Genomic DNA, 14,645 nt, shown 5'->3' with positions numbered 1-14,645 from the left:
AAACAAGGCTAGAATTAAAAATGGAATCACTAACAAATGACATTATATGAAATGGGGTTTTCCAACATGTTTATGGTATAAATGGTAATGTGGGGGAGATATGAAAAATACTAAATGTAAGATGTATGACATATACTGCATATAAATGTGGTGTGAACCAAGTACTACTGCTTTTTTCTTGTATTTTATATTATAGGTATCAGAATTATACATTTTTTGAGAGAATACGACTTCTCATTGCTGTCTGATGACTCTTCTGCATAGCTGCACTGCACTTTAATGCTATGAAATTGTATTTTCTATTAACGGGGCAAAACTTCCACATGTATGTAGTGCTTCTGGTGACAAAGCTGGTGTCTTGATAGTGCTTGTTGTATCGTCTATCACTATCTTAGCTTCACAGACAGGGGGTCCTAATGGAGAGATGAAAAGTCAGCAAGCAAAGGAGAGTAGTAGAGCTGAAACTGAATTCATCCTCAAGTCTTGGTGAATACCTTTGCAAGGTGGACCCTGTTTTCTACAAAATCTCACCAAGGTGACACTGATATGTAGGCTATATTTCTGTAGCATATATCATGGACAGAAGTAGGTAAAAACAAAAAAAGATAGCTGGGTGCACAAGACCCAGGATAAAAAGTGCCCAATCCTGGTAGGTACACTGGTGCCAGGACTGGAAAAAATGACAGTGTCGAATCCTCAAAATATGGAAACATTCTTACAATGGGGCCAGGCCAGGCCCAGGGGAAGATGGTCCCCCTGTTATAGAAGGAAGTAGTCGTCCACAAAAATCACAAAAATTGATTGGCCAAAGAAGAGCCATAAAGATGATAGAGTGGACTATTGAGGATAAGAAAGAAATTATGCATTGTTACTATTATGTAAAAAGCCCAGAATTTCCAGACATAAGATATAAAAAACGATTAAGAGAGAAATTAGAGGAAAGAAAAATACTTCCGCAAGAAAAACTGTCACAAGCTTCAAATAAAAATTTGCATTCATTAATACAACAGATTTTTGAGAAACAGTATATAGATCAATAAACTTTGATCTGTTTGGAAAAAGAAGCATCTGAGGAAGTGCAAAAATATAAACAACAAAACCTAGAGATATTTGAAAAATAGAAAAAAGAAATATGGACACGGGAAAGAAAGAGGTTTGATATGGTGCAATATTTATGCAAAGGAGAAAGTCAAGTTAACTAATATAGAGAAGGCAGTCTCAAAAGTATTTGAAGAGAAATACAGGTAAAAGCATCCAGTTATGGAAAATTTCACATAAAAAAATTAATAGCACAAAGATGTAATGTGGAAAAGAAGATTAGTAAAGCAGAAGTTAAAGAAATAGAAGTTGAAGTTGTGGAGTGCTTGCGAAGTGAAGAATTTACTGTAGAAGGTCTAACACAGACTACATCACAGCATAATGGAGTGAGTCCACAGATTAAGGAAATGCAAGAAGATCAGGAGACGTGAAGAAGAAATATGGACATGGGAAAGAAAAAGAGATTTTATATGGTGTAATATTTATGCAAAGGAGAAAGCAAAACTAACCAATACAAAAAGAGCCGCACCAAAGATATTTGAAGAGAAATACAGGCAAAGGAATCCAGGCATGGAAAATGTTACAATACAAAAAATAAGGAGATTAAGAGGAAAAGAAGAAAAAGAAATAGAAACTGAGGTAATGGAACAGCTGCAAAGAAAAGGATTTAGTGTACAAAATCGAATGCAGAAAGCACCACAACAGGATAGAGCAATGGCTATCCAAATTAAGGGGAAACCAGTGGAACAGGAAGTAACTGGTCAGGTGCCATATCAAGATATTTTGAAGCCTTCCACAGGAAACCAGTATAAAATGTTCACATGAAGCTAGACAGCAAAGAAGGAACAGGAAACTGTGGAAACTCTGATGCAGTCAATGTTGTGGAGTGATAGGCCAGTGAGTTCCCATATGACAGAGCAACAGATGGCACAGGATGAAGTTGACGAGAATGTGATATGCTATAGAATCTTCTATAGAATGCCCACAGGAAACAGAGAATAAGGGATGTGCCCTCAGTTTGGAAGAAAATGAGTTAAGACAAGAGTTGCTTAATTTAATAGACATAGACAGATATAGCAAGATCAATGAAATAAATAGACTGCAGAAGGTTAATAAAACCCCAAAAGTCAGAAGCTTAATAAAATAAATGAACACCATAATTAGGATTGCCCATAGAGATCCATGCAATATAACAATATATTACTGTGCTGCTAAATTAATAACTGATAAAGTTCTACCACAGGAACACAGGGTAGCGAGTGAAAGGAAGGGGTGAAAGCTAATACCATCATGGAAATATCGCATGGAGAAAACTATAAAGCAGCTAAGACAAGAAGTGTCACTGTTAGAAGATTACAGAAGAGGGAACAGATCAACAAAAATACTAAGAAAGAGAGATGTGATAAAAGCAATGTGCAATATTAGAACAGACCAGGATCTATCATGTACTATCGCAAATAAACTAAAAATTTCAGCACATGTGGAAATACTTAGAAGATAGAAAGATAAATATAAAGGAAAAGTACAAAATAAGCAATTTATTAATGATCAAAATAAAGTTTTTAGAGAGGGAAATAAGGTAAAAGGAATTGGAAGACTGCCAAAATAAGAAGAAATAGATACATTTTGGAAACATATCTATGAAGATCCTGCGGAGCATAACAAAGATGCAAAATGGATAGAAGAAGTAAAAGAAAGAATAAGAAGTTTAAAGGTACAGGATATGAAATGGGATAAAGTAACAGCCAGAGAGATTGAAACAAAGTTAAGAAAAGCCTCGAGTTGGAAAACCCCAGGCTCAGATGTAGTACCTAACTTTTGGCTGAAAGTATTAACATCTTTGCACAAGGATTTAGCCATGAGTAAGAACTATTTATATGCTCACCCCGAACAGATACCACACTGGTTAACAACAGGAAAAACAATGCTCTTACTTAAGAGTGAACCTGTAAGCTATAATAAAAATTATATACCAATTACTTGTCTTCCAACGACTTATAAATTATACATGGGAATTGACGCTAAGTTTAAAGTCATTTAGAAGAAAACTCAATTATGGCAGTAGAACAAAAGGGCAATAAAAGAAAGTCATATGGAACTAAAGATCATTTGTTGTTAAATAAAGTTATAGTGGAGAACTGTAAAGGGGGGAATAATCTAAGTATGGCATGGATTGACTACAAAAAAGCATTTGATAGTATCCCACATTCATGGATAAAAGAGTGCTTAAAAATGTATAAGATACATCCTACACTGATTGACTAAATTACAGTAACCATGAAACAATACCAGACCACTTTGCAATTAAGCCACGATAAAGGAGAGATTATTATCCCAGGGATAAAAATTCAAAAGGGGATAGTCCAGGGTGACTCTCTGTCACTGAAGCTATTCTGCCTTACCATTAAGTCATTAAGCTGTTTACTTAACAGCTTAGGCCATGGCTACAGTTTGGCTCCAAGAAAACAACAAAGTCTTATGACTTCTCATCTTCTCTTTGTCGGTGATTTAAAACTGTATAGCTCATCAGATGAGGAATTGAAAGCACAGCTACAGGTTGTCAAAACTTTTTCAGATGATATTGGAATGTCATTTGGTCTTGATAAATTTGCAAAAGCAACCCTTAAAAAAAAGAAAGCTGCAGCACCAGGAAAACATCAGTTTGGACAAGAATGTGATATAAAATAATTTGAGCAAGTGGGAGGAACTGATAAAGAATCAGCAATAAAATATGAATAAATGTGAATAAAACTCAGTAAGGAATACTTTAGCAGACATAAATTAATCCTGAGAACAGCATTGACATCTAGGAACAAGATGGAAGCTATAAATCAATTTGCTCTTCTTGTCCTAACTTGCAGTTTTGGAGTGATTGACTGGCCCCAAAAAGTGTTGGATAGATTGGATATTAAAACAAGAAGGATGTTTCGTGTTCACCAAATGATTTATAAAAATCAATGTATACCAAGATTATGTATTCCCCATTCCAAAGGAGGGATGGGTCTCCTTGAAATTGATTACATGTATAGCTCTACAATCATGGGACTCCACACATATCTACTGACCTCACAAGGTCCAAATTTAGTGAAAGTTTTGAAACATGAGGAGAATAAATCTAAGATGACTTCTCTGCATAATCTAGCAAATGCATATCAATGTCAGCAGGAATGGAAATCAAACCAGAAGTGGATAAAAACCAGGCAGCAACTAATGTGCTAAAAAAATGAAAGAAAGAATATAAGGCAAAGAACCAGAGAAGGCAAGAAATGTGGAAAAACATAAATATAGTTGCAAGTAAAGAAAACTTCTGGAAGAACCTCACGTTGATCAAGAATGAACATAGGAATGGTTAAGGAGAGGTGAATTCAAACCAAGAAATGAAAGGCTAATATTGGCAGCTCAAGATAGTGGGCTACGTACATGCTTGTTTACAAAGTTCATTGAACATGTGGGAGAAACAGACAATGTGGAGAGACTGTTGCACTGGGGATTGTGTAAACATTATGGTATCAAAGTGGCTGAAAAACACTGGAAACATGAGCCACAAAGCATCATAGAAAATGATGGTTTATATCACATGGGATCACCCATTATCAACAGTTCAAAAGAAAGATGCTAGAAAACCGGATATAGTGGTGCAAGAAAAGAAGATATAAATAGCATTGATCATTGACATCACCACATCCAGTAACCACAGTGTCTTGCATACATAGAGACACAAAGTCATAAAATACCAGGATCTGCAGGCAGAAATGAGAGCCATGTGGAAGAAAGATACCCAGACAGTTCCAATAGTAGTAGGAGCAACGGGTTTTACAAAAATGAATTTACAATCGTATTTGGATATGTTACCAATCCATGTAACCCTTTATGAATTGCAGAAGGAGTCATTACTGGGCACATTGGGGGTGCTGCAAAGAGCACTACTGCCTGACATCAAAGATTGAAACAATACTAATTTCATGAACTTTAATCGTACTTTGACTTAAGAATGGGGTCCATTCCCATCATGGTATTAGAAACCCAAAAGACTAAGAGAAATTAAAAAAGGCAGGTAAAGGCTTTGCAAATCTGAATCTTACTTGAGTTGCATGCTTCCTTGTAGATGAACCTTTACCTCTGACTACTATAAAGCACATATACGTAGTTACTCTGGGAATCCATTTAGTTGTAGACATGAGCTTAATATCCAAGAGTAAAGCTAGAAAATTTGATCTTTGATCAAAATTCTTTCTTTTTTACATTTTTGTTCTCAGTTTTATTACAAGCAAGTTTAATTGGGATCTCTCTCTCTCTTCATGACATTTCTGCAAGACATAAATCAGTCTTGACTCCTTTCAACTCCTTCACTCCTCCTTCAGTGTCCCTTGCAGTATTGTCTTCCAGGACATTAGTAAAAGAAAAATGGATTAGAAATTATAAAATGAATGCCTTCTGTTTCATCAGCTTTGAAAATCCCTTATTGCAAACTGTGAGTTCTATAGCTTAGAATCTTGTTATAGATTTGTCTTACTTTTAATGGTCTCTTGAGAAACAGAATTCATACCATACACATCCATCCCCTACATATCATTTGATAAATTTTTGCTTTTATCAATACATACTTTTGTGTTATTCAATGTTCTGGGAGGCAACAGCATATCCATCTTGGAAAACAATGGTCAGAAGGCAGAAGCCATTCTAGATAAGATGCCAGTCCATTTCAGAATACATGTATACACTCCTATTTAGTTTGTATGCATATTCTATATGCATAGCTATGGTATACATACAGGATTTCTGATTCATTAATGGCACATCTTTGGGTTCTGGGAAGAAATGGAAGCACAGTGAAAACACATGTAAACATACAGTGGAGGAAAAAAATGAGTTAACCTGAGAAATAGGGATTAATAGGCTCCATGGGGTTCTGGATGCACTGTGGTGTACTTTTTCCCCACACATTTGATCCATGCATGTGTTGTACTCATCACTGGACTTCAAATAACTATTCCTATGTTATAGTTATATTTGGCTAAAGCAAAGTACTAGCATTGTTACTCTTATTTGGTAATATGATTTGAAACATACAGCAAAGCAATCAGGGATGTCTCAGATCACAAAATACCTTGCTACCGATGTGACAGCAACTGACAAGACCACAGTAATTTCACTGACACTTTTATTTTCATTCATTCTTTTGCTAACCTTGCAGGTGGGCTGGTCCAAAGATCCGTTTAGATCCAATTAAAGCTATATAAATAGAGGCATTTTAAATTCTGCATCATCTGTGAGCTGTAATATAAATATGGTAGTGTCTCTGAAAAATGAATGTCTTAAAGGATCATAAAGCTAGCGTTTGATTTTTACTTTTTATATCAGTATTGTGTACCTCCTGCTTGTGCTTGTTTTCAATCCAAATATAAAGATAGTTTATAGATTGTACTGTTTTTGATGTTGTCTCTGTCCTGTGCCAAGGTATTTCATTAAGTTCTGAGTGGAGGAGGCTCATTTTCTGCATTTTTACCCTCTCTCTCTCTCTGTTTCTGTCTCTCTCCTATTAATATGAAGCTACATCTATACATTGATTGTGGTTTTACAGTTTCCACTGTTACTTTTCTGAGCTTATAAGTGATTAATATGCATCGTTCATCAAATTACTGTGCTTTCATTACTTTTCAAACTTAAAACAATCAGCCAGCTTGGGACTGTGTGAGTTATTTCTAGATTATGTGATACTTCAAAAAACATTTGGGCTCCATATTCCATCCAGAGCAGTACATTTAAACTACTGCACTTATTTTACCATTTAATTTAGTTTTGTTGTTTCCCTAGCTACCCACCTTTCTTTAAATTTTGAGCTTCCCATCTCTACTGTATATCTGGCCTTGGAAACTCCTCCCATTCTCATCTCCTGTATACCCAGCCCTGGAAGCTCCTCCCAGTCGTATCTCTTCTTCTCATCTTACTGGTTCCAGACTGGTTAGGCCTTCCCCTTAGACTGTTACTGTGCTTTTAAATTGTTTTAAAGTATATGGCTTGTCTGCCTTTGAACTGCCTTGTAATTACTTGTAGCTTATTGTTAGATTTGTTTCTGGTGCATTTTCACTTGTGGTTAACTAAGGTGAGTTTTTATGTTAAGAAGACTGGGACTGTATAACTGGTAAGGTAATTAAGAAAATTTAGCTTTATGTGCAGGTGATATTATTTTGTATCTGATAAAAGCAGGAACGGGCATCTCACTGTTGTGGAACATTCTGAGAAAGTTTCATGTATTTTTGTAATATAATGAAGATAAAACAAAGGCGGTGCAGTGGTGCAGCGGTTAATATTGTCACCTCATAGCAAGAGGTTCTCTAGTTCAATTCTCAGCTGGAATGCCTTCTGTGCGGAGTTTGCATGTTCTCTATGTGTTCGCGTGGGTTTCCTCTGGGTACTACGGTTTCCTCTAACATTCTAAAGACATGCGTTTGGAGCGTTTCTCCCCAGGCCTCCACTGAAAATAGGGTCTGTGGAGCCTAGTCGGACTTTCCCATTCAACAAATGTTAAATAAATAAAAATAAAAAAGGCTATAGCTGTAAACTATGTACCCAAACAAGAATTGGTTCGGCAATACCCATATTTATGGGGACAGAATAAAATGAAGTATTTAGGATTATGGATTAAAAGGGATTTTGTTATAGCAGTTAAGGATATGTGGGAAGAGACTAAAAAGATAATACAAAAACTGAGAAACTAGAAACTCTTGTTTATGGATATGGCTTTTCAGATACAAGCAGTGAAAATGTTTTTAGTCCCTTTAGTTATATACACAGGTCAGGCATATTATTATCAAGCAGAGTAGAAGCTGTAATTAATAAAAAGTTGAAGGATTTTATCTGGGAGGGGAAGAGTGCAAGTTCAAGTAGGATAAGATGATCCTTCCAATGGAACAAGGTGGTTTAGTATCGCCTGATTTGGAGGGATACTTTAGAGCTGCCAGTTAAGGCACATATACATAACAATAGCATCAAGATATAGTTCATAGTGGAAAGGGATGATGATGAAGTAGGGGGGGGATTCACGAAATAAGGAGAGTGTGGAATTTTGGGTGCAGATCCTTAAGAAGAATAACAACAGCCATACAAAATATTATATTCACAAAGTAGCAGAAAGTATTCTAAGAACTAAGCCAAAACAGGAATGGAGAAAACAGATTCTACCAATAGGGATGATTGCAATTAGGGATACAGAGAATAGGAATGAGGAGGCTGGAATTTACTAGAGAAAACTGGCAAAGGAACCAAGGTATTGGGAGCAAATAACTAGTGAGAGAGAGAGAGAGAAAGGTAATACAAAAGCAGACATTTGGACTGCAAGCTAGAGATTGTCTTCTCTATCAAGGACTGACATCAGAGTATAGGCAAAGAGAAAAGGATAGGGGAATCCTAAGTGAATGACCTGTTCTGGTAGAGTTTCCAGTTTAATCTAGAACAGAAGCTGCTGTTAAAAAGGGATGATTAATAGGGCATATAAAATATTGTACAATAACTATAGCAATCAATCGGAGAAGGTTAGAAAAGACTGGGAAGAGAGATTGGATAAGTAATTCACAAGGACACAATGAGAGGACGTATGTATGGCTCCCAAATATGCAACATTTATTCATAACTTCTCTGTGCCTGGTGTACATTTAACATGGTTTCTGAACTTATTTCCAAGGATTCCTGATACTGCAGGAGTTCTGCCTTTTGATGTAAAGAATTTGCTACTGCACTTGAGCTCAAAACCAATTCATTTTACATTAAGAGGGTTTTATTCTGCAATCTGATGGGAGCAGATGACTGATTCAACCCATCTCAGTTGGGACCTGCTGTTGGAAGGCTTATTATGTGTTTATCTGATAGGTCTGTGGGTGTAACTGTAAAACTCTTTCATCCTGCTGGTATAAAATTAAATGAGGTTACCAGTGCTTTGTATTAAGCAAACCTTTCCAGGTTAAAACCTTCTATAGGAAATACTCTCCATAGTGTCCCACTGTTCACAGCTGCTTGAAGAGCTGCCAATTTGCGCAGAGGGAAGCACCACTGCAGGTCATCTTTTAGTATACAATTAAACACTCTCACTTAGACCTTTAAGTGACTCTTCCCTATTCCTACCCATCTACTAAGGATCTTCCCTGTCATCTCTGTTTCTGGCCTGGTGGATATGGGCACCCTGTGGTAGTGTAGCAACTGCCTCATGTTCGCAGATAACCACATAATTTTAGAACAGACAAAACCAGTGTGTGCAATATGTAGATATACAATGTAATTGAAGGCAAAGCTCTTTCTCTTGCATACACACAATAAAAATGCAAACTATGTTGTCAGCACTACACCCAAACCACTCACTACCAACACTAATGGACAAACACATAAACCCACATATGCAGAGGTACTCAAAGGTAATCTACCTAAACCTCCAAGAACCCTTTAAAGCATCTCTCAGTGGCACCATGCACACTCAAAGAAGACAGCACCCTACACAACATATAACTCTAAAAGGCATAATAGCTCTGATTCCAAGCCCAAAAGGCAGCACACCAAACAGCCAAACATTCTAGTTATTGGAGATTCCATCATAACACATAGTGGCTAAATAAAGAGAAAATCACAGTGAGCTGTCTGTCTGGAGCCAGGATCTGCCAGATCATGCATGCGCTTAGGTCTTTAAACTACAATTACCAGTATGAGACAGTCATAGTCCATGTGGGCATAAATGACCTAAGACATATCTCACTGGACTATATGAACAGAGACATGATTGAGCTCTTTGAATATGTATTCCAGGCAGGTATGACTCTAGCCTTGAGAAGCATCCTACCTTCACCAATGAATTTGCTACACTACCAGCAAAAATGATTGACTTCAACAATTGCCTTAGTTTCTTGTGTCACAATAAGAGGATCCAATATCTGTTAGCCTGGGGAGACATGACTGACAAACCACGATGCTTTGCAGAGATAGTTTGCACTTGTCTCCATTTGGCTTCTGGATACTGACAAAAACGTTATCTATCCCCATAGTGCCTTTTTTAGGCCATGCCAACTTGTTAAACCCTCCAACATAACAAAGTCACTCACAACTAGCTAAAGGTACTGCTGCTCAATGTTAGGAGTTTAAATAAAAAACTACACTCTCTGGAAACATTCCTCACCTTAGAGAATGTAGATATATGTGCAGTCATTGAAACATGGTTCAGAACCATGCAAAGCACCCTGGCTATCAAAGATTACAGTACCTTTCATACATTTTGATCTCCTCAGTTCAGGATAAAACAAAGGGAGGAGGTGTGGTTGTGTTCATAAAGAACAAGTACACTGCTAGACTGGTCCAACAACATGGCTTCTGTGAGCGGCTCCATGGCCAACCATAGCTGCAACCCATTATCATATCATTGGTAGCGTCAGATCCCCTAACATGAGTCTGGAAAACCATACCTCCTAGCTAAACCTACTGGAATTTCTTAACATTCAGCCTAACACCATACTTATGGGTGACTTAAACTACTCCTCTATAAATAGGGAAACCTATATAACCCATAATTCACTTGCTCAGAGGTTTTTGGACTTCATCAATGCAAACATACTGGAGCAGTTAGTTAGCTCCCCAACTAGAGGTATAAATATCCTATATCTGGTACTCATAAACATGGATGAATACTTCTCCCTCCCTCGCATTAACTCCTCCCTGGTAAGATCTGACCACAAAATTATCTCCTTTAGTATTAAGACTAACCTAGAACCCTCTTCAAACTCCGGACCTGTTAAGAATTTTGCTAAGGACAATTACCTCAAACTAAATGACAGCTTACTAAACTTTCAAGCCCTTCTGAATCTGGATGACACTGAGGCATACTTTGAGCTGTACCCATCAACTGATGTAACTAGAGACCCATAAACTTGACCAGTCTTATCTGCATTTGTAGCTGCATAGGGGGGGAAATATCTGTTTGAGTCAAAGCTATGATTACTGGCAAAAATAAACCACTCTGTTGGATGCCTAGCATAAATAGGCTATTCAACAAAAGGAAATAAATCCTCTCCACAGCCAAAAAGGAACAGGCAAAACAGTCTAAAAAAATTCTGCCAGTCTAGACAAATAAATTAGAGAGCTGGCCAAATCTGTCAATGCAAATTACGAGGTAAAGATAGCCTCCCAGGTGAAAGATAACCATAAGGCTTTTTTTAATTATGTTTGCAACCTCAGGGGAAATGCACAGCAATGTGCTGAGTTAATTTTGAACAGCAACAGTTACACCCAGACTGAAACTATAGCACCAATTGGCCAACAAGTTCAGTTCAAACTCCCCCCATCATCTCCTACCACACCCAAAGAAATACCCATAACCATCCCCCTACTGGTCATTACAAGGGAACAGGTCCTTACTGCACTCACTAAAACCAAAAACACAGCCTGCATGGGTCCCAACAACATTCCAGGATGCCTCTTAAATAGCTTAAAACTGAATATATCAGGGCCACTAGAAATCTTGTTTAACCACAGTCTCTGGACTGGCTTTGTCCCAGAGGAATGGACGGCAGCAGTCATCCCTTTGCACAAGGGGGACCCATCAACTGACCTAACTAGAGACCTATAAGCTTGACAAGTCTTAACTGCAAGGCCATAGTGAGAATTATCATGGACCTGATCAACAATGGAATAGGAAATCTCCAAACACTGGACCAGACCCAATTTGGCTTTGTCAGAGGGAGGTCTTGCCTGCTTAATCTGGTGTCCTTCTTTGAGAAAGTCACCAGGACAATGGATGAGGGTAAAGTGGTACACACCACTAATATAGACCTGGCCAAATATTTTGACACAATCTCCCTCTTGGGGATCATAGATAAACTTATTGAGTTAGGCATTAGCCCCTACATCATCATCAGATGGACAACAAACTGGCTCAGTGATGGGACACATGTTGTCCCGATAGGTGAATCCACTTTTAACAAGAAACCTATTACTAATGGTGTCCCACAGGGCTCGGTGTTGGGACTCCTCTCTGAAGTGAAGGCCAATGTTGGGGGCCTCTGGCTCACCAAGTTTTCCAATGACTGTAATCTGTGAATAGTCATTGAATCCCCAAATTATGTTGACACTCTACAAACAGGCCTAAAAATGACAAACGACTGGTACCAAAACCATGGTCTGAGATTAAATGCCAAAAAATATATAATCATACCTTTTAGTAAATCAGATATCCCTGCAAATTATTATATTAATAGCACATCCCTAAAGGTAGACCAAGTGTTGAGAGACCTAGAAACACAGATTGATAGTAACCTAAACTTAGACCACCAGCTAGCTGCGGTAGTGGTGAAATCCTTCTGTGGCTCAACTTATAAGTAAAGTCATGGCATCATCATAACCACCATATATAAGCACCATAATCGGAACAAAATAAATAATTAGTTTATAATTTATAATTTTACTAAAAAAAATAATAAATAAACTTCATGTAAGAGCTAGAACTAATAATTAATTAAGCAAAATTCTGTTCAAATTACCTACAAATACACATTGATAAAATAACTAACATAACATACGTGGGAATAACAACTACAATGCCCTTAGTTATACCTATTAGAAAATTAAATAGTAAATCTTTTTTCTTAATAAGTGACCATACAACTAACCTCCATAAAGGCAATATACATTATATTTATATATGTTATATCTTATGGTGCTATGAACACAGTATTATGATAGGTTATGGTATATATTTGTTGTTTTTAATGTTTATTTTTATTTTCATTTTTATTTCTGATTTCTCTTCTGAAATTAGATTATATATTATGTATATTTGTGTGATATTTTAAAATTTTATAATGCTTAGGACGATGATACTATCTTATAGTTACATACAGACATTATGGTTTTGTAACTGTGGGTATTCCAGATATGTTATTTTTGGGTTTACACGAACTGGTCTATTGCTAGTATCTCTTTAATGAAATTAAAAGAGGTAATAGTATAATTAAATAATTGTATAGAAATCTAGTATAAATCACTTGTTAATTTGTCGGTTTATTGTCTGTAGAAGGGGAGGCACTGACCTCGCCGAAGGCGCTAATAAAATTGAAGTTTTTTAATATTGTTTGAATTCAAATGTTGTAGATGTGACGGGGAAGAAAGAGGTAGCTGGGTATGTGTTCTGGGAGTGTAATGAGTTGGCAGACTTTAATAATTGCCTAGATAGTACTCTGTCATAAACACTGGGTGGGCAAATAGATGTAACTAAGGAAATTAAGTATGCATGTATTTATTTAGTTAGTTACTTCAGCTGGATTACAGGATCTGTGTAGCCTATACATAGTAAGGCCTTGTTAATTTTAATTCTGGTGGTTGCTAAAAAACATTTAGTAGAAAATAGAAATCAAAGTTTAAACCAGCCATATTTGAAGTAGAGAATAGCGGAGATAAAAACAACTGGAACTGGGATCTGTAGAAAAGTGTAAGAGCAAATTACACAGAAAAGATGGAAATTGTAGGAACAATGCATGCAGAATAATCTTTTGAAGGAGGAGTGAAATTTAAGGAAAGGCAGTAATGCTGGATTGATGATAATTGTACAGAAGACTGTATGTGATGCGTAATGATTCTAAATGTGAATATGTTAATATGGTTTGTTTTCTTTTTTTATAAAGGTATGTTTACCTATGTCATAAATGATAATTCAATAAAGGTGTTAAAATGAAAAAAGAAGGCCAGGCTGTAGAAAAATAGCCTAGTCTATCCTTGTTGGGAAATATAAAGGGAAGCTTAAAGTGAGAATTACTTGTTGTAGCTACTTGTTTCATTTGTTTCTGGCACCTTTTCACTTTTTTGCTAACAAAAGTATGATTTTGCATTCTAGTGCCAGTAGAAACGTAGCCTGGTCTGTAAAAATTGGGGAACAGTCAGAGAAGCCTAAAGTAAGATTGTTTCATTGTCCATAGGGATTTTTAGTTGGTTTAGTCACTTTTTGAGTCCATAAATTTGATGCATTTGCACAGCTCTTGGCTCAGTTCCAGAGAACTCAAACACTTGCCCTGGGATTCAGCAAGAAGCTGCAGGGACCATTCCTGCTCAGCATGGCAACGTGCAACGAATATTTATGAAGGCGCACTGCCATGCTCTAAAACAGACATGGTTCCATGTATGAGCGCAGGGGTTGTGTCTGAGAGGAGAGCTCTCACAATACACATGCCCCCTTCTCTCCAGAATTGCCTTTTGGCAATTAAAAATGAGCGAGAACACTCATAACACCCCCAACCCATCAGGATAACAACTCTGTGGTCAAAGGCATAAGGCACAATCGTCCCTACCAAGCATACCTCTCAACTGTACAGATTTTCGCAGAATTACCAGATTTTTGCCTCATATTTTTGGTATGCTCCTCCTAAAATCTGTACCTTTCTGGCAAATAGCTGAAGACTGAAGTCACTAAATAATGACAAAACATTTGAGTTTAAGACTCCACATCTTCCAGAAAATCCATGCTAATGTAAAACTATTATTCTAACAACTTTTTATGTTTGTAAGATCAATATTTAAAATCTGTCTGAATTTGTCCCCCAATCATTTTAGGATTTGTACAGATATTTTGCTCTAAGAGGTTGAGA

At 36.9% G+C, this 14,645-nt stretch overlaps 1 protein-coding gene across 1 annotated transcript in view; it reads left to right on the top strand.

Moving 5' to 3' along the window:
- Positions 1-14,645, top strand: part of F9 (coagulation factor IX) — a 547,347-nt gene that overhangs the window by 456,299 nt on the left and 76,403 nt on the right. The window lies entirely within an intron of this gene.

This window comes from Protopterus annectens, chromosome 15.part0, assembly GCF_019279795.1.
Source record: "Protopterus annectens isolate FY-2018-M chromosome 15.part0, PAN1.0, whole genome shotgun sequence".
Classification (NCBI taxonomy): domain Eukaryota; kingdom Metazoa; phylum Chordata; order Ceratodontiformes; family Protopteridae; genus Protopterus; species Protopterus annectens.
Note: the sequence above shows the minus strand (reverse complement) of the source record. Positions and strands in the feature narration are given on the sequence as shown.